This window comes from Panthera tigris, chromosome A3 (genome assembly GCF_018350195.1).
Source record: "Panthera tigris isolate Pti1 chromosome A3, P.tigris_Pti1_mat1.1, whole genome shotgun sequence".
Taxonomy (NCBI): Eukaryota; Metazoa; Chordata; class Mammalia; order Carnivora; family Felidae; genus Panthera; species Panthera tigris.
In genome coordinates this window covers 132,023,449-132,048,765 of record NC_056662.1, presented here as the reverse complement: position 1 = coordinate 132,048,765, position 25,317 = coordinate 132,023,449, and the positions used below count along the sequence as shown (strand labels likewise).

Sequence of the window (25,317 nt, the reverse complement as noted above, 5' to 3'; positions counted from 1 at the left end):
AGCACAGACCAGCCCATCCACCTACACTGAGGGGCCCGACAGGGTCCCCCTTCCTCACGACCAGGCCCCCACTTCTTACCTATATGGGCTTTGCAGTGACAGAGCACGCACCCAGACGTCTGTCATTTAAGCCTCCCGGTAACCGTGGGCGGCAGGCTGGACAGACCTCTGCCTGCTGGAAAAATGACGCTAAGATGCCGGGATCATTGGAAAGTGAGGCCAAGACCAGAGTCCGGGCCTCCTCCCTCCACGAGGCGCTCTCCCAGCTCTCGCTGCGGAGAGAAGCTGATCGGCCTCCAGGCGGAGCCTCGCTACTTCCAACCCCACGTTTTCCGAGGACGCGTGAGCAGCGGGGCCCGCAGGGTCCAGACCCCAACGGCTCCCTGCACCTGCTCGCCCGGCACTCGGCTCGCTCCTATCACGTGTGCATTTTATACCTCCGGGGCCCACCTAGCACAGACCCTGGCGGGAGCAAACCCTCTTCAGGTACTTATACAAATTACACACACACACACACACACACACACACACACGCCATGGTTCTGTGACCTGTGCTTCACTCGCGTAAGGTGCCACCAAGGTCGTATTATTTTTATTTTCCACTCAGATTCTCTCCTGCCAGATTAGTAGGAACCTCAGCCCTTCCCTCTGTACTTTCTCCGCTTTCCCTACAAACTGTCCGAAGCCTCTTGGGGCTCAGCCAGCCCACGTTGGGATCGTCCCAGCTGCAGCTCCCCAGGGATCGAGCCAAGAAAGCCAAAGCGACGCTGCCACGGGTGGTTCTCGCTGCCAAGTGGTGTCACTGCTGACAGCTGGCCACAGGCCCCTGACACTGGTGGAAGTCAGGGTCTGGGAAGGGCAGCCCCGTGCCCTTAGCACTACACGAAACCACGCACTCCTTCAGTCTCCTGTGTAGCCACACCCCCCAGACACCCGCTACACGGGGCGTCCGTCAGGACTTACACCGAGTGTCGCCTTTCCTTCCCCGTGTCCACACCCCACAGAAAAAGCAGCTTTTCCTTTCCAGCCCTGGAAACTGAAGATTTCAGCACGCCAGAACATAGAGCCCTGGCCACCTGTCAAGGTGGGATTTGTCCCCAGGGGGTCCAGATGTCACCACACCAAAGGTCTGATTTCATGTTGCCTCCTTCCTGAGCCTCAGACGTGCTTTATCCTCCCGGTGACAACCAAGAAGGCCTTTCTTCTGCCTAATTATCGCCAGAAAAACCTCCACCCACGTGGATTAGACCTTCAGTGGGGCGTCGGCTACACCTCTCCCACGGCCTTTACCTTCTCCAGGGTGAATACATGTTTCTGGGTGTGCCGGCCCCTGGAGACAGCACGTCGTGCCGAACAGAGACCAGAGCTGGCTCACGCACGAACCTGGCATCCAGCGGAGGGCCAGTCTCCAAGTGGCAGGGGCTCGGAAGACGCAGCCCTGGGCAGCGTTGAGCAGGGCCTCCAGGGGGGCACAGCCCACGAAAGGCAGCCCGGTGTGAAATGGCTTGAGACTCTGGACCACAAGGGGCACCTGGGTGGCTCAGTTGGTCGGTTCAGCGTCCGACTTCGGCTCAGGACAACTCAGGATGATCTCGCGGTCCGTGAGTTCGAGCCCCGCGTCGGGCTCTGTGCTGACAGCGCGGAGCCTGGAGCCTGCTTCAGATTCTGTGCCTTCCTCTCTCTCTGACCCTCCCCCCGTTCATGCTCTGTCTCTCTCTGTCTCAAAAATAAATAAGCATTAAAAAAAAAATTTTTTTTAAGTCAACATTAAAAACTTAAAAAAAAAGAAGACACTTTTCTGAATCCAAGAAATTAAAAAAAAAAAATAAAAGACCTGGGAACAACTGCTTCGCTTTGGTTACAGGCATTCACCTTGACTTCCACACAGACTGCAGTAACGACACGAGGAATTTTATTTTCTTAACACTTTCGTGTCCTTGAGGGTTGTGCGAGGTTTCCCCTGGACGAGGCAGGGGTATCATCTTTCTCTCGGAAACCGGCTGAACGTTTTCTGCTTTAACAAAATAACGACGTAAACTTGTAAACACTTTACATCATTGACTTCAAGGCCTTGTCCTTGAATAACATTTTAACTTCTCTTAAAAGGAGTGTTTCATATTATTAAAACAGTAATGGCTGTCATCTCTGATCAAAAGAGAGGATTGGGGCTTGGATGGGGCAGAGCTGTCGCTGTCAAGGTCCTGGTCCATCCCTCAGGGGCGGCTGTGGGAAGGCTCCGTCGGGCCGTCCTCTGGCTCAGCGGGAAGAACCTCCCAGCCATGGAACAGCCCATCAAAGGCTCTCTTGTCGAGTAATAAAAGTTCATGGCAACATCCGCCTGCCGATGACGGCAGCAGGCCCGTGGGTCTGGGGACGGTGCCAACGGGCCCTTCGTCAGCTCCCGAGATGCTCTTGCACCTTGCAGGCGACGCCAGGGAGGTGGTAAATGCAGCAAGCTGAGACCCATCCTGGTTTCGGCCAAAGCTGACGCCGCCCCCACGTGCCCCTTTGTTCTGACGCCCTTCTACCTTCTACCCGGTGGGAAGAGAGTAAAACAGTCCCGTCGGGCCGTGGTCTGCCGAGGGCGGGTGTCCCTCAAGACCTCCGACGGGTGCACAGGGGCGCCCACCCTCAGCAGGCGGGGGGCAGCCCTGTGCCCCAGCGGGGGGCGGAACAGCAGGGATCACGGAAGCCTGGAATTGTCTAATTCCAGACTGTCAGGGCCAGAATGCCCGGAAGAGCCTCCAGGACCCGCTTTCTGGAGAGGGAAACTGAGGCCCACAAGGGGAAAGTGGCTGCAAGGGAGTGCAAGAGGGAGGATCAGAACCGGGGGTTCCAGCTCCCGGCCCTGTGCTCCCCTCTGTCACCCAGGCCCAGCACCAGGAAGGAAGGTCTGCAGCTTAGACTCAATCCCTCCTACCCCAAGGGAGGCTGGGGCCCCGGGGGCCTGGGTCTCACTTGGGAGCTGGTTAGAAATGCAGACTCTAGGCCCTGCCCCGGGACCCACAGAGGGCAGCCGGAGCCGGTGAGCCGGTGAGCTGTCCCCAGCCCAGACAGAGAGAGGGCCATCGGAGAGGGGAAGGACCTTGTAGGCAAGCCCTCCCCGGGGACTGAGAGGAGCCTCGGGGAGATCCCCCGCCCACGCACCTGTGGGGCAGCCCCGGGGTCTCTCTTCAGGCCATGGTCGGCACGACGGACCCCTGGAGCCAGCTTGCTGGAAGCCGGGTCTTTTGAAAGAGCCGGGAGTAACTGCGTGTTGGAGGGGGCTCAGCTCCAGCCAGGGCCTGGACAGGGGGAGGTGAGGCGCCACCCCAGTCGGGTCAGGTGGGACCGGTGGCAGAGGAGCGGCGGAGGCGGGCGGGCGGGGGCGGGGGGCCTGCCAGGCCTCAGCGACAGTATTCCTGTTCTATGCTGGCCATCAGCGCCTCCTCTGAGTAGTCATACGAGACGGCGGGGATGTCCGACTGCCCGTCTGGCCTCCCGTGGCTGCCGTCTGGGGCTCTGCGGGCCGGAGACACGGACAGGGTGTCAGGAGGTAAGATGTCACCTTCAAACTCGTCATCTCTACAACGGCCCCTTCGTGGACTCCTGATCCGTCCTCAGACCCAAACTGAAAACCTTTGTGGGATACCTTCTTAATCTTTTACACGAGCAGGCCTCTGCCTACTGCTCTGGCTTCGTTGCCCATGACATTATCCGCTAAGACCTCACTCCCCCCTACTTACCCAGGTGAGGAAGCCAGCGGCTGGGAAGTTTAAGGGTCAGGGCCCTCAGGGTAGAAGGGCCAGGGTTCAGATCCCAGCTCTGTCACTTACTAGCTCTGCGACCCTGGCCGAGGCATTTGCAGCTCTGAGCATCAAATGTTTTCCCTCTAAAACGGAGCTGTGCTCAGGGGCGCCTGGGTGGCTCTGTCGGTTCAGCGTCAGACTTCAGCTCGGGTCATGATGTCACAGTCCGTGAGTTCGAGCCCCGCGTGGGGCTCTGTGCCGACAGCTCGGAGCCTGGAGCCTGCTTCGGATTCTGTGTCTCCCTCTCTCTCTGCCCCTCCCCAGCTGGCTCTCTCTCTCTCTCTCTTTCTCAAAAAATAAATAAAAAATACAATACAACGAAATAAAACGGAGCTGTGTCCATAAATTCATTCTAGGGCATAAATAATATCCCGTGCAGATAGCGTGTGACTCTGAATCTTACACGCTGCACAGCCCCTCGCAAATGTGACTGCAGACATCCGTTTGCCTGACTGACGCGCTGGGCCCGCGCCCTCGGGGGTCACACAGGAGGTGCGGCATTCGGACAGGACTGGACGCGGGAGAAGCGACCACAGTCAGACCCCTGTTCCTGCTACCCAGCCTTCAGAAAGTGCTTCCCTCCAGCCTACACCTGATGGTTCACCCCCTGACGTTCTGGACTTTGTAGGGACTTTTGGGTGGTGTTCGTTGTACCCCAAACTTCCCTTTCTTTCCGGCCGCTCCCCGGTCGTGTCGCGGGGACCTCCCACCTGCCTGCCGGAGGCTCACTGCTGTGCTGGAGAGGGAACCCGCACCGCCCTGCCGGTCGGAGGGCTGGGCCGGCTCCCCCCTTCCAGGTCCGTTTCCCCACCTATGAACACAGGTGGCCGGGCTGGGGGACCTTCAGTGGCAGGTGCAGACCGGAGCCACCGCGATCTCCAGGCTTCCCCTCCTGGGGTCTCAGCTTCTGTGGCCCGATCCCCAGAGATCTCAGGGGAGGCCGGCCATGTCCACAAAGCCAGCCTGACCGGCCCGGCCCTGATGCTTCTACATGTCTCCGCCCTCGTCCCTCAGAAGGACGCAGATGTCATCAAGGATGATCAGGTCTCGGGGGTCAAAGGTTTTCACGTTTGGTCAAGGCCCCCGTGGCCCAGGTTTACATCAAACAGGCCTTTCCAAGAAGCATCTGTGAGACGCCTACTATGTGCCCAGTGCTGTGAGGGACCAGGGATGAGTCAGAGACCCATCCTGCCTTCCTGAGGCTGGGCGAGGGTATAAGCCCACCTGTCCTGTGTAGCTGCTACGTTACAGGTCACAAGTGTGGAGGCTGGGTGGCAATCAAGGAGGGAGAGACACCAGCTTGATGAGGACAGAGGGGAGGGAGAGATTTTGGGGGGGGGGGGATATATTTTAACTGGGCTTTGAAGGATTTTGCTCATCAACATTTTATTACAAAGACTTCCAAGCATAGAGAAAGGTTGAAATTGTAGATTCAACGATTAAGTAAATACATTTTTTTTTTTTTTTTTTTTTGCTGTATTTATCACACCATCCACTTCATCTGATTTCTGCAGGTATTTCAAAGCAAACTGCAGATGTTAGGATATTTCTCCCAGAAATGCCGCTCTGACAGGTTCTGACAGCAGAGCTGGGGGTGGGGGAGGAGGCAGGGAAGGAAGTGTGGCCACCGCCTGCCCCAGAGAGCTGCATGGGGGGAGGGAAGGGAGTGGGGAGAAGGGCCACGGAGGGCCCAGAGGCAACGGGAGCCACAGCAGGTGTGGGGCAGGAGACCTGCTGCTCACTCCCCGAGGGGGTTCTCCTCAAAGGCCGCGGAGCCCAAGTTTGGGGACCAGAGGCAGGCTGCCGCCTGTCCTGACCTTGGGGAGGGTCAGCGCCCCCACAGAGCTTGCCTCTGTGACCCTGTCCTCCTTCCCGAGGCACCGGGGCAGGCCGAAAGAGCCTGACAGGGCCAGCGAGTAAGTAGACTCCTGGGGAAGGTGGGGACGCCTGAGGGGCGTCCTGGGGTGTGGCCTCTTCTCTCGAAAAGAAGAAATAACGAATTCATTCGTGGCAGAATTTAACCCTTCTAAATTGAAAGGAAACTGGAGAAAGTCACGCTAATTCTCTTTAAAATCAGTGGAAATATTCATCCAGGACTGAGCTGTGGGCGGTTCGTTCCTGGGGACCCATAGGCAGGCCTGTCCCCAAGTCCCCAGGTCCCCAGGAAAGAGCCACATGCTCGGGCGCCCCCCGGGGCAGGCGTTACAGTGGGACATGGTGTCCCGCCCCAGCTCACGAGACCACACCCGGCTGCCAAGCACGAAGCCCACTTCCTCCAGGCAGGCAGAGCCGTGAGAAGGGTTTGAAGGAGGCCCAGGGCTCTCCGTGATGCTGATAAGGCTCTGGGCCTTGACTGCTGGTGCAGGGGTGGGGGTGGGGGTATGTGCTCTCACCGCTTCACTCTCTACGCCAAGTCGGGGTCCCAGCAGGCACTTAGTGCCCTCTCTACAACCCAGACCTTCCTGCCCTCCGTGCCCTCACCGCCCTGTGCCCAGATGCCACCTGCCTGCACACGGCGTCCTCGGCTAGAGAGGCTGCTCTGACCGCCCCCTCCCCTCGGTGAACTCCCACGTGCCTTCAAACCATTGTCATCGTCCCCAACTCCTCCGTGAACCCTCAGGCTGCTCCTGTCCCCTCTCTGACCTCCCCTAAGCCCGCTGCCTGCACTTTTTTTTTTTAAATAATTTTTTTTTTAACGTTTATTTATTTTTGAGACAGAGAGAGACAGAGCATGAACGGGGGAGGGGCAGAGAGAGAGGGAGACACAGAATCTGAAACAGGCTCCAGGCTCTGAGCGGTCAGCACAGAGCCTGACGCGGGGCTCGAACTCACAGATCGCGAGATCGTGACCTGAGTTGAAGTCGGACGCTTAACCGACTGAGCCACCCAGGCGCCCCCCGCTGCCTGCACTTCTGAAGAGACCAAGCTCCTCCAGGAAGGACCCTTGCAAACGTGTGTCAGATAAGGGGCCCCTGGGTGGCTCAGTCCGTTAAGCAGCTGACTTCAGCTCAGGTCATGATCTCGCGGTCTGTGAGTCTGAGCCCCACATCGGGCTCCGTGCTGACAGCTCGGAGCCTGGAGCCTGCTTCGGATCCCGTGTCTCCCTCTCTCTCTCCTCCTCCCCTGCTCAGTCTCTGTCTCTCAAAAATAAATAAACGTTAAAAAAAAATTTTTTTTTTTTAATGTGTGTTAAGTAAGGGAAACCAGCAGGGTTCTTGCCCTGAAACCATTTGGAATCAGTAAGATAAACAGCTGTTAAGCCCAAAGTTTGACACCTGTCCCCACCCATGGTCCTGGATACCACAGTCACCCACATGCCAGTGACAGGGCGGATCACGGTCCTCAGACTGGAGGTGAGGAAGCCAGGAGGGCAGGGTCCGGGGGGGAACAGAACAGGGGCCCAAAGTCATTGCCTCCCGCTGGGCTGCTGGTCACTCGGCCCAGAGCCAGGCGGGATGGCTTGGAACAGAGAAGGCCTGGGGTCCTCAGCTAACCCTACAGGGGTTTTAAAAGCACTTTCCCGAGAAAATTGTAATGCCATCACAGGAGACCCATCTGTCACCCCTTCAGGCTATAAACTCCTGAAGGCTGAGGCCCGCGTCTCTTCCACAAATGCGCCCCTGCACACAGTTTCGGAGCGAACGAGCGAGGTGGGGAATGCCCTGGATGACCTGGGTCAGGCTGGCCTTTCTCAGGAGGAAGATCAACAACGCAGCTGGGAGGCGTAGGGCGTCTGAGCTCCTGTGGCTGGGGCCCTCCCTGTAAGGACAGGGCCGCATCTGGACGGCCACCTGTGAGCCACAAGGGCTCTGCGGGCAGCTGGCCGACACAAGAACCTGTGGCTTTGGGGACATCGGCGGGGCGGGGCGGGGGGGGGGCTCAGTCGTTTAAGTGTCTGACTCTTAAGTGTCAGGCCATGATCTCTCAGTTCACGGGATCGAGACCCGCACGGGGCTCTGTGATGACGGTGTGGAGCCTGCTTGGGACTCTCTCTCTCCCTCCCTCAAAGTAAATGGCAGAGGCAACGTGCTGGCCCCAACCTAGCGCTTACCCGTAGACACTGCTGCTCCCTGGGTGGTCGTCAGCGCTCTGCTTAGAGGACACCTGGAAAAGGACAAAAGGAAGGAGCATCAGAATGTTGGCAACGGTGCGCCCCGCCTAACGTTCTGGCCTTCTGCCGGCCGATGACGGCCACCACCACGTTCAACCCGGGACTAGGCAACCCAGCGCCGAAAAGTTGCCCTCCCGCTTTCTAGTTCCGTCCGCTTATTTCACGGGTGGGAGGGCTGAGGCTGGGAGAGGGGGCGACTTTGCAAAGCTCACACAAAGCAACTCCCTGCCTCCCAGGCAGGTACCCCCGCTACCCCCCCATCTCTCATCTCCAGGGGTCACCGTCCGCCGTCCTCTCTGCCCGGCCAAGCCGTCTCTGTCCCAAGACAAGGGTGCACGGACACGGTGCACAGCTGTGTGTGGGCTTTTCCGGGAGTCAGTGCCTCGCCCCATAGGTCGCACACAGCTTTAGAACGAGCCGGAACACCTGCTCATGCAAGTCTTCCCCCGCCCCCCCTTTTTTAAAAAAGAGTCTTGACCACTCTTGGTTCTTTGCATTTCCCTATATATGTATGGAGATCAACTTGTCATACTTTATGGGAAAAAAAAACCTTGGGGATTTTGTTGGGTTTATATTAAACTATGGATCATTTGGAGGGAACTGATATCTTCTCCATTCATTCAGGGCTTCTTTAATTGAGTCTTTTTTTTTTTTTTTAAGCAACTATTTTTTAAAGTGGATTTATTATTTTTTTCTTTTTGACAGAGAGCAAGAGAGAATGGTGGAGGGACAGAGAGAGAGGGGGAGAGAGAATCCCAAGCAGGCTCCACACTTGGGGCTCGATCCCACAAACTGTGAGATCATGATCTGAGGCAAAACCAAGAGCTTGACTGATTGAGCCACCCAGCACCCCTCGTTTAGTCTTTGAAGGAATTTTTTTCATTTTCCCTGTGGGGACCATGGATGTCTCTTTTTAGACCAGTTCCTAGATGGTTGGTGTTTGCAATGCTATTATCAACAACATCTTTTTATTTTTATTTTAATTTTTTAAAATTAATTCTTTTTTGAGGGAAAGAACATGACTGCACGCAAGAGGGGAGGGGCAGAGGGAGAGAATCTTAAGCAGGCTCTATGATCAGCACAGAGCCTGATGTAGGGCTTGATCTCACGACCGTGAGATCATGACCTGAGCCGAAATCAAGATTCTGATGCTTACCCAACTGAACCATCCAGTCGCTCCATCAACATCATCTTTTTTTTTAATGTTTATTTATTTTTGAGAGAGAGAGAGACACAAAATCTGAAGCAGGGTCCCAGCTCTGAGCTGTCAGCACAGAGCCTGACATGGGACTCGAACTCATGAACCAAACTGTGAGATCATGACTTGAGCCGAAGTCGAATGCTTAACCAACTGAGCCACCCAGGAGCCCCTACGTCATCTTTTTAAAATAAAATTTTATTTTATATCTCTTGTTGTTGCAAAAATATAACAGAAATTTATATATTGGTGAGGGGGGTGGTCAGTGAACTTACCAATTCACTTGTTAATGTTAATAATCTACTTATAGATTCTCTTTGTATTGTTTTTGTTCCCATTCACATTCTCTGGGAATAATGGCCATTTGATTTCCCCCTAACCTTTCTGTACTTGTGGCACCACATGGAAAGAGGTGATGATAACAGCCATCTTTGTCTTGCTCCCTTATTGAAAGGGAAAGTTTCTATTGTTCCACAGCATAACGTCTGCTGTGGTTTTTTTTCTCGAGCATTCTTGATCCGACCCTCATCTGGCTGCTACGCTCAGGGTCATTTCTCCAGTTCTGTCTTCCAGCTCGCCAATCTTCTCTTTGTGTCTGTCTAATCTCCTGCTAACCTGTACTTTGGGACCTTTAACTTTGTTTATTCTAGCTTCCATTTCTACAAGTTCTGTTTGGTTCTTTTTCAAATATACTAGGTCACTTTCTCTAGGCCCTTGTCCTTTGCAGGTATTTTCTTTAAACAGAATAATCATAAATTGATTATAACCTGTGCCTGGTAATCCAAATAACTGAGGTCTTCACTGATATATTTTTTCAAGATTTTATTTTGGGAGCACCTGAGTGGCTCAGTTGGTTGAGCATCCGTTCGACTCTTGATTTGGTTCTAGTCATCAATCCAGGGTTGTGAGATTGAGCCCCACACTGGGCCCTGTGCTAAGCGTGGAGCCTGCTTAACATTTTCTTTCTTTCCCTCTGCCCCTCTCCCATGCTCACACAAGCTCTCTCTCTTTCTCTCTCAAATAAATGAAATGCAAAAATTTTTTAATTTTATTTTTAAGTAATCTCTACACCCAATGTGGGGCTCAAACTCACAACACTGAGATCAAGAATTACCCTCTCCACCAACTGAGCCAGCCAGGTGCCCCTTCTGACTATTATTTCTTCTAGTTTCCACTGGGTCCCTTGCATAGTTGTTTTTTTTTTTTAACGTTTTATTTATTTTTGAGAGAGAGAGGGAGAGAGCACAAGCAAGGAGGGGCAGAGAGAGAGAGAGAGAGAGGGACAGAGTATCCAAAGCAGGCTCTGTGCCAACAGCGGAGAGCCCGACGTGGGGCTCAAACTCACCAACAGTGAGATCATGACCTGAGTAGAAGTTGGACACTCAACTGACTGAGCCACCCAGGTGCCCCACAGTCGGTTATTTTTTTTATGGTTTGCTGCTCATTGTCCCTGGAAACTTCTTTGTGAGTATCCTCTGAGGCTTAAGAGTAAGATGACTTTTGCCAGGCACCTCAGGGGCATTTCCAGTCTGGGACCACTTGAGATTAAACCTATGCATTCAGGCCGGGTATAGGGACCTTACTTATTCTGCAGACATTGGGAAGGTTTAAAGGTTTTGTGTTTTCGTTGTAATAGTACAGCAATTGTGTTCCTCATTCCATGATCCTACACTGTGAAAAGAGAAGACTTTGCTTCCATAGGAAGCTGTTTATATTCTCTCCACATTCTCTTTCAAAGCCCCCTCCCTCCTCTGAGTCGGAGATGTAATCACACGGATCAATCATTCAACAGCCATTCACCCAGCGCCCCCAGCGTGCCCAGTGCTCTATCAGCTGCCATGGAGACACGCGCTCCACGTTCTTGAGGTGCTGGCGACGTCACTGGAGAAGTGAGTCTTAGACACATTAAACAGCTGGCAATATGTATAAGAGCACAGAGACTGTGGGGGTGGATAGTGTTGGATAGTGTGGGCATGTGGTAGTCAAGGGCATGAATTTTGAAAGAGTGATAGACCAAACCCTGCCCTACCAGCTATGAGGTTGTGGGTGGTTTTCCTGACCTTTGCTTTTCTTTTTTTCTTCCTTCCTTCCTTCCTTCCTTTCTCTTTCTTCCTTCCTTCCTTCCTTCCTTCCTTCCTTCCTTCCTTTCTTTCTCTTTCTTTCTTTCTCTTTCTTTCTTTTAATGTTTATTTATTTATTTATTTATTTTTTATTTTTTTTAACGTTTTATTTATTTTTGAGACAGGGAGAGACAGAGCATGAACAGGGGAGGGTCAGAGAGAGGGAGGCACAGAATCCAAAACAGGCTCCAGGCTCTGAGCTGTCAGCACAGAGCCTGACGCGGGGCTCGAACTCACGGACCGCGAGATCATGACCTGAGCTGATGTCGGCCGCTTAACCGACTGAGCCACCCAGGCGCCCCAATGTTTATTTATTTTTGAGACAGATAGATAGAGAGCTAGTGGGGAAGAGGCAGAGAGTGAGGGGGAGATAGAGAATCCCAAGCAGGCTCCATGCTGTCAGCACGGAGCCCCACGTGGGGCTTGAACTCGCGAACTGTGAGATCGTGACCTGAGCCGAAACCAAGAGTCAGACGCTTAATTGACTGAGCCACCTGGGCACCCCTGGTTTCCCATGTGAAACGCAAGTTTTCTGTGAGATATTTTAGGGTGATTCCAAAGCGCCTGGCACTTAGTAAGTTCTCAGTATCAGCTATTATCGTTTCTATCTTCGGACCGATGCTGTATTCTATACTGTCGTCTAGTTATTAACCTGTTGACGTTACTTAGTCCTCCCCAGCAAGAGTATCAGTTCTCCCAAGTTTACAGCTCTCCAAGCTGGGCACACAATAAACACGAAATATTTCCCAAATTAAGTTGTATGTCAAGTTGCTGGGTTGTTATAATGTTGAGTTTAAAATCTGTACAGCAGTCGGCATAGTTGAGTAAAAATAGCATTAATACGGAAAAGGGTTCAATTCTCAGTTCTGCCATTTAATAATGATATGCCTCCGGGCGGATCGTGAGGCTCTCTGGGCCTCAGTCTACCCGTCTGCATAATGGGGACTTACCCATTATCCATCTGGCTCATCCTTAGTGTAACACCCACCCTATCGACGACCAATAAGTATCCGAACCAACGTCCGATCTAGAGTGACGTCTGACAAAGCCCCCCTGGAAGGTAATTGGAGCACATGAAGATGTTGGCCCAGGGAACATCGTGGTCTTCAAGGCGTAAGGAGAGGGTCCAGTACGACACGTTGTTCGCGGAGAAATGCGTTCTGACATGTTCCTTGGGAAACGTCCGCGGTGGGAAATGGAAGGAAGCACGCACTGGGTATGTCCTGCCAACCCAGGCCCTGTGGGGGTGGGCAGTGGACGGCCAGCCAGCTTCAACGCATTGTCCGCATTGTTCTTGCCCGCCCGACGCTGTCTGCAAGTGGGGGCCGGCCGCATGGCAGAGGTGCACAGCCCCGTCTCAGGGGTACCCCAAGGGGTACCGCTGCGGCTGCTGGTGGCTGGCGATCGTGCTATGGGGGAGCCAATATCATGGCACGTTTCTTTGAACACTCATTGTTGCCTCTGGGGGGTATAAAGATGAAGAGGAGACGACTCCCACGTCAGCAGGGAATTCACAATAGGAAGAGGGACAGAGAGTGGGGGGTGGAGCAAAGACAGAGGACAGGAAGTGATACACACATACACAACTCACACACACACTTACCTCCGCTGCCTCCCGAAGCCACCCATCCCCTCTCAGAGCAGCGCAGACTATCCAAATGCTCTTTTTGGTTGAAAAAAAAAAAAAATGCTTTATTGGCGTAAAATACACATAGCCTAAAATTTACCATCGTAACCATTTTTAAGAGTACATTTCGGTATCACGTACATTCATTGGGTTGTGCGACCAATCTCAAGAGCTCTTTCCATCCTACAAAACAGAAACTCGGGCTCGTTAAACAACTCCCGGTCCCTGTGCACATCCCTGGTGACCACCCTTCTATTGTCTATGAATCGGAGTGGCCACCTCATTTAAGAGGAGCGGTACAATATTTGTCCTTTTCTGTCTCGCTTATTTCAGTTGGCATGTCTTTGAGTTGCATCCCTGCTGTAGCATGTGCCGGAATTTCCTTCCTTTTCAAGGCTGAATAATACCCCGCAGGACACACGCACCGTATCTTGCTGATGCCTGCTTTGGATTCTCTTGGGCACGTCGGAAAGTTCTCGTTCATATCGTACCAACCTGCCTCCCTACAGCTTTCAGTCACTGGGCCCGCGTGCATGCTGAGAGACGCCAGAGAAGAAAAGTAGTACTTTTTTACCCAACCACCCTGGAGCTACTTTTTATGGTATCATCCTGTTTGGATGCTTGTTCCCTCTTGTCAGCTTCTGGAACCAGCTTCTGTTGTCACCTGCTTTGGCTTTCCCCTATACCCCCCAGACTGTGTCATAGGGTTGTTACAAATGTAGTTTCTCCCATCGGGAGGGCAACCGAGGGTCAAACCTTCGCAGGATCAGCCTGACGGGGACGCACTGCCGGCCACGCAGGGCAGCGACGACGCGGAACCGCATCCGCCACGTGAACGCCATCCCCCACGTGAACCGCACACCCTACGGCGGGGTTCGGAAGGAAGGTCATACTCTTGCTTTTGTAATTTCCCTGATGGCTCAGCCCTGTTCCACCTGCTTAACGTTTACCGAGGCTTCCTTCTGTGCCTGCGGTTTGAACGCAGGGTCCTTTCCTTGCCAGTTTGTTTAAACGCCTTTAACTTGACTCTCACAGGCGGACTGTGTTAGATGCCCTCGCAGAAACACAGCTTGCAGAAACCGCCGGGGGGTTTGGATGAAAAGCAAAGACACAGCGGCCCCTGCCGGCCGCTCCAGACCTAGTGCAGCCACGAGTTCCCGCCGCCTGCCAGCTGGCGGCCTGCCACCCCTGGGCCAGACAGACACCGGGACGGTGGGGGGGGGGGGGGGGGGGGGGGGGGGGGGGCGGTGGGGGACCGTGGCGCCTGGGCTGGGGCCGGCCGTGGGAACTGGGCTGAGCTCAGGGGAGCGCGTGAGTGCGTATGGGCGGGAGGGGGATGTGTCATCACTCGAGATCTTACCGAGGCTTTGAAGAAGCCAGAGCTGACGGAGAAGCAGAAAAGAGGAGGAGGAAGTGAATAAGACGGTCTCTTGCAGTCTTCTCAGACTCTTACAACTAAGGGTTTTCGAGAAAGGTGAGGGATCAATGGTGGATTTTTAGAAAATCCACTGCAGCTTTTATTTACCAAAATGTACACATTCTGCTTCTTTTGTTTAGAGATTCCTCCCCACTAAGTCTTCATGTTTAACAGATTTGTATGTATATATACATACACATATCAAGGATGCGGTAATTGACATAGAACAAGCCACAGATGCTGAAAGAATTCAATCTGGTAGGCTTCGACAAGTGTATACCGACCATCATCGCAGTCATGCCCTCTGTGGTCCCTCCTTCCCTCCGCTGCCCTGCTGTCTCCAGGCAACCATCCATCTGCTTCCTGTCACTGCAGATTCGTGTACTTTCTTTGGAAGCCAAGACGCATGGAATCATAGAGCGCGCACCCATTTTTTGGCTTCTTTCATTCAGTATAATGATTCTCAGATCCATCCATGTTGTATCAATAACTCACTCCCTTAAAAAAAAACAACTTTTTTTTTTAGGTAAACTCTGCACCCAATGCCGGGCTTGAACTCATGACCCTGGGATCAAGAGTCATGTGCTCTACAGACTGAGCCAGACAGGCGCCCCAATAGTTTACTCCCTCTTGCTGCTGGGTAATATTCCACAGCACGGATAGACTTTCCCCTTCTTCGTTGGTGAAGAATTATCCTTCTTTGAAGCTCACGTTTGTTTGGTTGATTGGGTATTTTAGGTTTCATTACGGACATTGGAACACATGCAGTAGAGAGAACAGTGTAGGGGAATTCCCGGTACCCGACCTCCCGGCCTCAGCCATTTCCAGGGTTTGCCTTCGGGCCCAGCCCTCCCACCGCCAGCGGGCGCTCCTGTCCCCACACAGCCCCTGTCCGCTGCTTCCCAGGCAGCAAACGCTGCGGGCCACGGTGGGCTCTGCAGGAGACCTGTTCTGCATTGTTAAAATGACAACCAGACTTTTTCAAAAAGAGGTTCTGACTCCGAGACCACCAGTCCTGGAGCCCAACCCCCCCCACCCCGCCTCCACGAGGCCCCGCCTTCCGGAGCCCCCACCTCCCTCCACGAGGCCCCGCCTTCCGGAGCCCCCACCTCCCTCCACGAGGCCCCGCCTTCCGGAGCCCCCACCTCCCTCCACGAGGCCCCGCCTTCCGGAGCCCCCACCTCCCTCCACGAGGCCCCGCCTTCCGGAGCCCCCACCTCCCTCCACGAGGCCACGCCTTCCGGAGCCCCCACCTCCCTCCACGAGGCCCCGCCTTCCGGAGCCCCCACCTCCCTCCACGAGGCCCCGCCTTCCGGAGCCCCCACCTCCCTCCACGAGGCCCCGCCTTCCGGAGCCCCCACCTCCCTCCACGAGGCCACGCCTCCCGGAGCCCCCACCTCCCTCCACGAGGCCACGCCTTCCGGAGCCCCCACCTCCCTCCACGAGGCCACGCCTTCCGGAAAGGGTTTCCGGAGAGAATGAAGGCCAGGCGGCGCCGGAGAAGCTAAAAGGGGCGGAATTGGAGGAAAATGACAATAAATTGCATTTATATAGCCTTTTATCACCTTATAAATCACACTCACGTACGTTGATCACATAATTATAAACACCGAGGGCTTGGCTAGACTCACAGATGGGCTACAGTTGGGCCTGTTGCCCACCCTAGGGTCCTCCCCCGCCCAGCCGGTGTGTCCTTGCACCGGCAGGGAAATGACCTGGCGAGGATCTTGGGCCTGCCGGACCCTTGGGCAACCCCCGCTGCTGAGCCCCAGAGGCCTCCGATGTAAATGAGATGTGGGCCTCACGGTCTCTCAGGACCCTTCAGCGCTAGCAATCTGATCCTCAAACTAAAGAGACTACCGACGTTGGCCGTCGGAAAAAGAGTCCAGAGGCCACCTTAGCTGGTGGCCTTGGGCTGGGAGCTACCTTCCTTGCCGGTCACGGGCCCCTGGCATTGAGAAACGCAAGAACCCCCCGTTCTGCCCCGGCCACTGCTGGCCCTCCTTCACCGGAGCGCAGGTAGGGCTTGTCCCACGCCCAAATCTGAATCACCTGCCCCAGAAAGTCTTCGCCAGCGCCCCCCGGAGGTCATGCACGCTGCGCGACACCCTGCCCACTGCATTCCTTCACCTCTACGCCCTGCGCTCGGTAGCAATTGCTGAGGCCTGGCGGCGGGCCAGGCGCGGCGGGACCGTGCTCTCAGCCCTTAACACAGCTAGCCTCCCCACCCCCACCCCCGCCCCGCCGCCCAGCACAGCAGCCAACAACCTGCGACCGTGGAGGGAGGGAGCCCTCTGGGGTCATCCGTCCTCCCCGCAGCTCCTGGCACTGTACCTCTCACGGTTTGAGATCTCACTGTTTTTGTAGATCCCCTGAGGGACAGATTCTGCTTTCAGTGTTTGATGTTCTCCAGGCTTAGCACTCTTCTCCTCCAATCCACAGGCTTCTCCGCTCCCTCCCTCCCCCCCCCCCCCCCGACTGCCGTGGCTGGCGGCGGCTGCGGCCCGTCCACGGGGCTGTCTACACTGGTTGTGAATTTCTGACAGCCCGAGGGAACCTGTCTGACTCGCACATAATTTGCACAACAAAACCTAATTTGCACAACACTGAGCATCATTATCCACTCAACTACACAAGCCAGAAGCCTTGGAGCCCGTCTAAAACCTCCTCTACCTTTGCTGGTCACGGCCACGTGTCACCTTGTCTTCTCCCACCTTCTCTGACCTCGATTAGTACCCTCCTATCTGAGCTGTCCTGCTTCCTGCAGTCTCCTCTCCTTCCCTCCCTCCTGCCGCCTCTGACTTTTCTGAAGCGAGGCTGGCAAGGAGGCTCGAGAAGACAGTGGTGTCTCCAGGGAAGGGAACCCAGGAAAAGGTGGGGACGGTAGAAGGGAAACCCTATTTTCAGGGCACCTTTTACATTTTTTTCTCCCGTGCATGTATATTACCTATTCTGGTTTTTAAATCAACATTTAAAAAAAAATGTTTATTTATTTTTGAGAGAGAGGGCACGGAGGAGGGGCAGAGAGAGAGGAAGACACAGAATCGGAGGCAGGCTCCAGGCTCTGAGCTGTCAGCACAGAGCCCGATGCGGGGGCTTGAACCCACGAACCGTGAGATCATGACCCAGGCGGAAGTCGGACACTTAACAGACTGAGCCACCCAGGTGCCCTGACATTTAAATATAATAAACAACAGGAGGGGCGCCTGGGTGGCGCAGTCGGTTAAGCGTCCGACTTCAGCCAGGTCACGATCTCGCGGTCCGTGAGTTCGAGCCCCGCGTCAGGCTCTGGGCTGACGGCTCGGAGCCTGGAGCCTGTTTCCGATTCTGTGTCTCCCTTTCTCTCTGCCCCTCCCCGTTCATGCTCTGTCTCTCTCTGTCCCAAAAATAAATAAAAAACGTTGAAAAAAAAATTAAAAAAAATAAAATAAAATAAACAACAGGAAACTTCTACCAGCTTCCCACTGCCTACAGGCTGAAGTTCCATCCCTCAGCCTAGAAGGTCATGAAATCATGACCCAAAGCCATACGGTTGCCTTTTATGCTGCATCTGGCCTCACCTTGCTGTCCAGCCATGTTGGGCCACAGGCCATTCTCCTACAGCACCCACATCCCTCCGGGTTTTTCTACACGCTGTTCCCTCTGGATGGAATGTTCCATCCTTTTCCCACTGCTGGAAAACTCAACGGATCCTTTAGAACCAACTGGGCATCAGGTCCACTGGGAAGACCCCTCCCTTAGACGGGATTATCTGACTCCTTGTGTGTCTATAACACCCCCTCCGTGCTCCCGCTGCACGGCTTCCATGCTGAAAGACGCTTGTGCGTTTACACAACCCTCTACAACAGAGTTACGACATTTTGGGGGTCAGCACTATGTTTTACTCTTTAATTAATCCCAGACTGATCAAATACCACTTACTACCACTTAAATTTGTGTTCTTTGCTGGGACGCCTGGGTGGCTCAGTTGGTTAAGTGTCTGACTTTGGCTCAGGTCATGATCTCATGGTTCGTGAGTTTGAGCCCCACATCAGGCTCTCTACTGTCAGTACAGAGCCCACTTCAGATCTTCTGTCCCCCTCTCTCTCTGAGCCTCCCCCACTTGCATTGTCTCTCAAAAATAAATAAACATTAAAAAAAAAAAACTAGCCCACCAACTGATGAATGGATAAAGATGTGGTTTGTATATGCAATGGAATACTACTTGGCAACAAGAAAGAATGAAATCCGGCCATTTACAGCAACGTGGATGGAACTAGAGGGTATTATGCTAAGTGAAATAAGTCAGCCAGAGAAAGATATATATTTTCATTCATATATGGAACTTGAGAAACTTAACAGAAGACTATGGGGCAAGGGAAGGGGAAAAAATAGTGTCAGAGAGAGAGGCAAACTATAAGAGGCTCTTAAATACAGAAGAGAAACTGAGGGTTGATGGGGGGATGGGGGAGAAGGGAAAATGGGTGATGGGCATGGAGGAGGGTGCTTGTTGGGATGAGCACTGGGTGCTGTATGTAAGCGATGAATCACGGGAATCTACCGCCAAAGCCAAGAGCACATTGTAGACACTGTATGTTAGTTAACTTGACAATAAATTATAATAAGTAAATAAATAGGTAAATAAATAAATAAATAAATGCCATAAATAAATAATAAAAAACTATATAAGGCTGCTGCCAAAAAAAAAAAAAAGTTGTGTTCTTTGCTATAGGTTAGGTCTGAAAGCAGACAGAGGGTAAGTGTCTTCAAAATAGTGGCTTTTTTGCCAAAAGTCTATCATATTACCCATCACTTTTGGGGTTTTTTTTGGGGGGGGGGACAGGGGCAGAGGGGGAGAGAGAGAGAAAGAAAGAGAGAGAGAATTTTAAGCAGGCTCAAGCTCAGCCCGACATGGGATTCGATCCCACGACCCTGGGATCATGACCTGAGCCCAAGTCAAGAGTCAGATGCTCAACTGACTGATCCATCCAGGCATCCCATTACCCGTCACTTTTTAAGTCTCTCTGTGAGCTACTTTCCAGCCATGAAATTAGTTTGATCGCTCGTTCTCACCATCACATCCCATAGCAGCTGTGAACCAGAATTACTCTGAAGTCCTGGCTGATGGTAATAGACAAGATTGACCCTGGTCTTCCTTTGCTAGACCAAAATGGAGCCTTTGCAAAAATGCTGGAAGGTGGATTCATTCACCCTAACTAGAAGACATTATTGGCCTAGACCTTCTTGTAAAAAAAAAAAAAAAAAAAAAAAAAAGTGCTACATTTGCAGCAACAATAAAGTTCCCAGAAAACAAACCTCCCTAGACCTTGAGCGACCCAGATTTATTAGGCAGGGGAGGACAAAGTCTGAACCATAATCTGGTAGCAAAGGTGCTGAATTTATGTGCACTGGATGGGAAGCAAAATTTCCTCTTTGAGGGTGCCCTTGAATTTTATTAGCGCACTGCATCTCAAACACTTCACTTATCTGGCCCATTCTGGGACTGAGATTTTATGGCCAATATCCTACCAGAGCCATCCTTGGCTATCCACTATCGCTGCTCTGTAAAAAGAACCCTCCTGAAAGCGGTGACTACACTCTGGCTGCTCGCCTCCCATTCCCCACGAACCACAGCCCATCGGGCTTCCCCCACTGCCCTCCCCCAGGGAACGAGGTCACCCGCTCAAACACCAGCGCCCGGGACACAGGCAGGTGCCAGCCGGCATCGTTGTAAGCGGTGCCCTGGTCTAAGTTCCGAGCTCCTCTCTTCTGCCAAGTCCCACACTCTTGGCTCCAAACCCCACCTCTCCCCTGAGCGCCAGGCTCTTACAAGGAGAGGGACCCCAGACCTGTCCCTTCCATATTTCCACGTCAGCTGACAGCAGCTACATCCTTCTAGCTGCTCAAACCAAAAACTTTGGGGTCATCTTGGACCCCTTTCTTTATTTTGTTCACTGTTGGACTTAACACGATCAGAATGTTAGGGGAGGTTTTGTCTATTTGTCTATTTGTTTCACTGATGTACGACCAGCACCCAGAGCAGTACCTAGCACATGAACGTGCTCTAATAGTATATATTGAATGCATGGGTCGATATTAGATGGTACATTTCCCCAATTAATAGAGCACTGAGTGGCAGAGATACTGCTGCATTTTTTAAAAATTATAATTTGAGGGGTACCTGGGTGGCTCAGTCGGTTAAGCGTCCAACTTCGGCTCAGGTCATGATCTCACGGTCTGTGAGTTCGAGCCCCGTGTCGGGCTCTGTGCTGACGGCTCAGAGCCTGGAGCCTGTTTCAGATTCTGTGTCTCCCTCTCTCTGACCCTCCCCCGTTCATGCTCTGTCTCTCTCTGTCTCAAAAATAAACGTTAAAGGGGCGCCTGGGTGGCTCAGTCGGTTAAGCGTCCGACTTCAGCTCAGGTCACGATCTCACGGTCCATGAGTTCGAGCCCCGCGTCGGGCTCTGGGCTGATGGCTCAGAGCCTGGAGCCTGCTTCGGATTCTGTGTCTCCCTCTCTCTCTGCCCCTCCCCCGTTCATGCTCTCTCTCTGTCTCAAAAATAAATAAACGTTAAAAAAAATTAAAAAAAAATAAGAAAAAAAATAAACGTTAAAAAAATTTTTTTTAATTATAATTTGATTACATAACTTAATAAAACACAAATCCAAATCATCAGCTTTTCTCACATACTTTTCCCAACCTAAATAGTTTTCAGCTTCAACATCCCACTAAATAATGTTAATTTTAAAGTTCCACGGACTCGGTGAAAGGAATTCTGCCTTGCACCCCTAACACTGCATAGGCAGGAAGTTGGAAATTAATCCAGGACATAATAGACGATGGTTTAGTGAATTAAAGTACATGAATTTGGTGGATATTTTGCATTTATTAAAATAATAATTGGGGCACCTGGGTGGCTCAGTCGGTTAAGCGTCCAACTTCGGCTCAGGTCATGATCTCATGGCTCGTGAGTTCGAGCCCCGCGTCGGGCTCTGTGCTGACAGCTCAGAGCCCGGAGCCTGTTTCAGATTCTGTGTCTCCCTCTCTCTCTCTGACCCTCCCCGTTCATGCTCTGTCTCTCTCTGTCTCAAAAGTAAATAAACGTTAATAAATAAATAAATAAATAAATAAAATAATAATTAAGGATATCATCCAGCAGGGACGCCTGGGTGGCTCAGTTGGTTAAGCGTCCAGCTGCTCAGGTCATGATCTCAGGGTTCCTGAGTTCGAGCCCCGCCCAGGGCTGTCAGCTGTCAACACAGAGCCCACTTTGGATCCTCTGTCCCCCTCTCTCTCTGCCCCTCCCCTGTCTCACTCTCTCTTTCAAAAATAAAGAAACTTAAAGAAAATTAAAAAAAAAAAGAATATTATGCAGCAGTATGAGAAGCCGGTTATGAGATTAAGTATAAAAATTCAAAATAGAATATTGTCATTTCAATGATGTCAACACAATGCCACCAGGACCACTGCAGTATCCCCTCTATGTAGATATATATCCCTTCTATGCCTCTATAGAGAAAGAGACATATGTCATCTGTACAGATATATATGATTGATTGAAATACTTCTTCACACTTCATTTTAAAAATTCCAGCTTTAGAATATGACAATACTTCATTCCTATCCAATAACCTTAACTGTATCGGGAAAACAGCCAAGAATTGAGAAAGAAGACAAAAAAAGAGAACTTGATCAACTGAAGTAATCGCTACCAGCCCCGTGCTTATGTGATTCCACCCCCGAAGGGCAGCACCCAGAGAGGGCTCCACCAGGTCAGGGGATACAGAGAGGCTGTGACAGTTGCCAGCTGACTGTGGACCAAGGCAGAGACGCATCACAGGTATCACAGCTGGTGGGGACACCTTTTTTTTTTTTTTTTTTTTTTTAATTTTTTTTTTTCAACATTTTTTATTTATTTTTGGGACAGAGAGAGACAGAGCATGAACGGGGGAGGGGCAGAGAGAGAGGGAGACACAGAATCGGAAACAGGCTCCAGGCTCCGAGCCATCAGCCCAGAGCCTGACGCGGGGCTCGAACTCACGGACCGCGAGATCGTGACCTGGCTGAAGTCGGACGCTTAACCGACTGCGCCACCCAGGCGCCCCTAGGGGACACCTTGATAGTAAGGGTACAGGAGCTGTCAAGAGTCTGATCTCTGCTCTGCCGTAGCTGTGTGGCTTTAGTTAAGTTGCTTGACCTCTCTGTACCTGTTTCCTCTTTCCCATCCGTAAAAATGGATGATGCTAACGTTAAAGATTAAAAGAGTTCATGCATGTTTGGGACCCCAGTGCACATTAAAATATTAGCTTTAACTATTCTTGAACATAGTCAAATGTAATACATAATATTCAGGATAATGGTTCAGAGATAGTGTACATAATTAGCCTCCAAGAAATTCTAATCAATAGTGGGTAAAATTTTTATTTTTATTTATTTATGTTTTTGGTGTTTTTATCTATTTTTGAGACACAGAGAGATAGAACATGAGCAGGGGAGGGGCAGGGAGAGAAGGAGACACAGAATCCGAAGTAGGCTCCAGGCTCTGAGCTGTCAGCACAGAGCCCGACACGGGGCTCGAACTCACGGAACGCAAAATCATGACCTGAGCCGAAGTCAGCCGCTTAACCGACTGAGCCACCCAGGCGCCCCAAGGAACTTTCTTACAGATCGAATAATCTGTGATTCTAGGATCCACTCAAGAAATATTTATGGCACAGAGGATACATATAATCCACATCCATAAGAACAACCACTGCTGGCTGATTTTACCTTTAGGTACCTCTGCACTGGATCTCCCCTTCAGCCCCCTGGCTGTCCTGCTTCGCCCAGGACCTGCTCACCAGACCACTGAGGCAGCCCCCAGCTGGCCATCTGGGCTCCAAACTTGCTTGGCCCAGCCCCTCCCACAGCTGCTTGTGTAATCTTCCCAAAACACAGAAGATCACTCTGCCTACCCCTTCAAAGGCACCCAGAGCTTTCACGGCAAAGTCTGAACTCCCTCCCATGGGAAAGTCCTAGCATGACCTATGACAGCATGGCACGCACCCTTTGGGGCCTCTTCAACCCATGTCCCCGCCACCCACAGACTGTGCACCGCCGACCCCGGCCCCTCGCCTCTGCACATGCACTGGGGTTCTCTCTGCGCAGATGCCCTCCTCTCCTTGGCTCATTTGCCCGGCTCATGCCACAGATCCTTCCAGATTCGGGTCCACTGCTGTCCTTCTGGAGGGCCACCCTGGCTTCTCCAGGGGGCTCCTCCTGTGGGCTCTTTATGCAGGTCTGTCTCTGCTTTTTGTCGGGTCTCCCCCCCCCCCACCCCATTAGACTGCGGATTTCTTTCAGGCAAGGACCGAGTGCCTTCCGTGTCCGCTTTGGCACCTGGAGCGGTGCCGGGCACACAGAAATGTCTGCAAGGGTGAGTGAGGCGGCCCTGCACCCCGAGACTCACTGTGATGCTCAGCACATCAGGGGAAATCCATGCTTTTTGTCTCTTTCCCCTTCTCACTTGGGACGTTTCCACGGCACCGGAAGACGGAGCGCTAAAGGACTGCTTCCATGCTGTCTCAGAATTTCCCCCCAATTTCTCAACTGTGTGGCCATCTTCAGGGTTATATAACTGAACGGTGACGTAGTCCTGAAGGAATCTCGTGAACTAATCAAGTCCCACCTACTAGGGCTCACTTTGGGAGGATGCAGGGGACGGGCCAGAGGACCCGGAGGAAGTCGCCCGGCACTGTCTGCCTTGAACCGTTGCTCTTCCCCAGCCCTCACGGGGGCTTTTTCAGGGTTCTACTGTTTGGTGGCTGCCCGGGAAGACCCCTTCCTCGCGTCCCCCCCCCCCAGTCCCCTGCCCCACGGTCCCCAGCAGTTAAGCAAAGCCTGTGGGGGCCCCGGGGAAGGGGGTGCTGCCTCTGGCGTCCTCCCCAAGCCCAGGAGCTGATAGTAAAGGTCTTGTGCATTCCGCTCTGCTGGAGCGAAGACTGTTGCCAAACCGGAGAGCTCGTTCTTATTGTTTTTCTAGAACAACGGGGCTGTTATTACAAGTGTGCTGGAAGACAAGGTCGGGAAGCCAAAAACAGATCCCACAGCATCGTAAAAATAGCCAGTAGCTTGGGAATTGCTTGACTAGCAAGGCAAGGACCTTGATGGGTCTGACGCGCGGGGCGTTGGGGAGCCACCGTTGGCTACCGGTCCCACCACGTTAACAGCCTCCTCTTGAGACGGGAGCCCTGGCCGGCTCCCACCGGGGCTGGAAGGAGTCTGGGATGCCGGGCTGTGAGGGTGCTCGCACGGCTCTAAAAGCCAAGGAAGGCGAGCTCTGGCCGGAAGACAGCCCGGGAGACGCTTATCTGCCAAAGGGTGTGTACTCACCCCCCCCACCCCAGCTCTTCGAGGCTGCTCCCGGCACGGTCACCCCAAACTCCGGGCAGTGAGACCAGCACCCGGAAGAGGCAGAGAGGGAGACGATCGGGGCGGGGAGGCGGGGGTCAGGGAAGGAGAGGCCCCGTGATCGGCAGAGACCTCGGAGGCATTCGGAGACACGGAGACGGTGGGCGACCCTCGAGGCAGAGGGGGGCAGGGCACCGCGGGCGCGGCGGCGGGTGGGGGCGAGCACGTGGCTGGGGCGCTGGGGGGGACAGGGCGCGGCCCCAACGGCTCCGCGGGCCCCGCCGACACTCACCGGGCTCCGGGCGCCGGCTGCGGGTCGGGGCCGCGTCGGGCCCCGCGGGGCCGGCTCGCCCGGGCCCCAGGCCGCCGACTCGGCCAGCAGCTGGTCCAGCAGGCGCAGGGTCTCGTCCCCGCCGTCGGGGGGCGCCGCGGGGCCCGGGTCGGGGCCGGGGTCGGCCGCCCCCTCAGCCGCCTCCGCCTCCCGGGCCTCCTCCGGGGCGGCCGCCGCCGTCGCCGAGACCAGAGGCCGCGTCCCTCCCTCCGAGGCTGCCCCGCCGGGTCCCGCAGGCCGGCTGTCGGGGCCGCGCAGCCGCCTCAGGGCCCGGCCGCTCCGGCTGCTGCCGCTGCCCATGGCGCCCCCGCCGCCCGCCGAGCAGGCCCGTCTCCCCGCAGGAGCGCGGCCCCGGG

The 25,317-nt window shown here is 53.5% G+C and overlaps 1 long non-coding RNA gene across 1 annotated transcript; it reads right to left on the bottom strand.

The window, feature by feature from the left end:
* Positions 1–1,779: 1,779 nt before the first annotated feature.
* On the bottom strand, positions 1,780–24,047 carry LOC122237443. The gene is made up of 3 exons (XR_006216033.1): positions 23,690–24,047; positions 7,840–7,892; positions 1,780–3,501 (listed from the first exon to the last, which is right to left on the bottom strand). It is a non-coding gene; the product is annotated as an uncharacterized LOC122237443 (long non-coding RNA).
* Between the last annotated feature and the right edge of the window lie 1,270 nt (positions 24,048–25,317).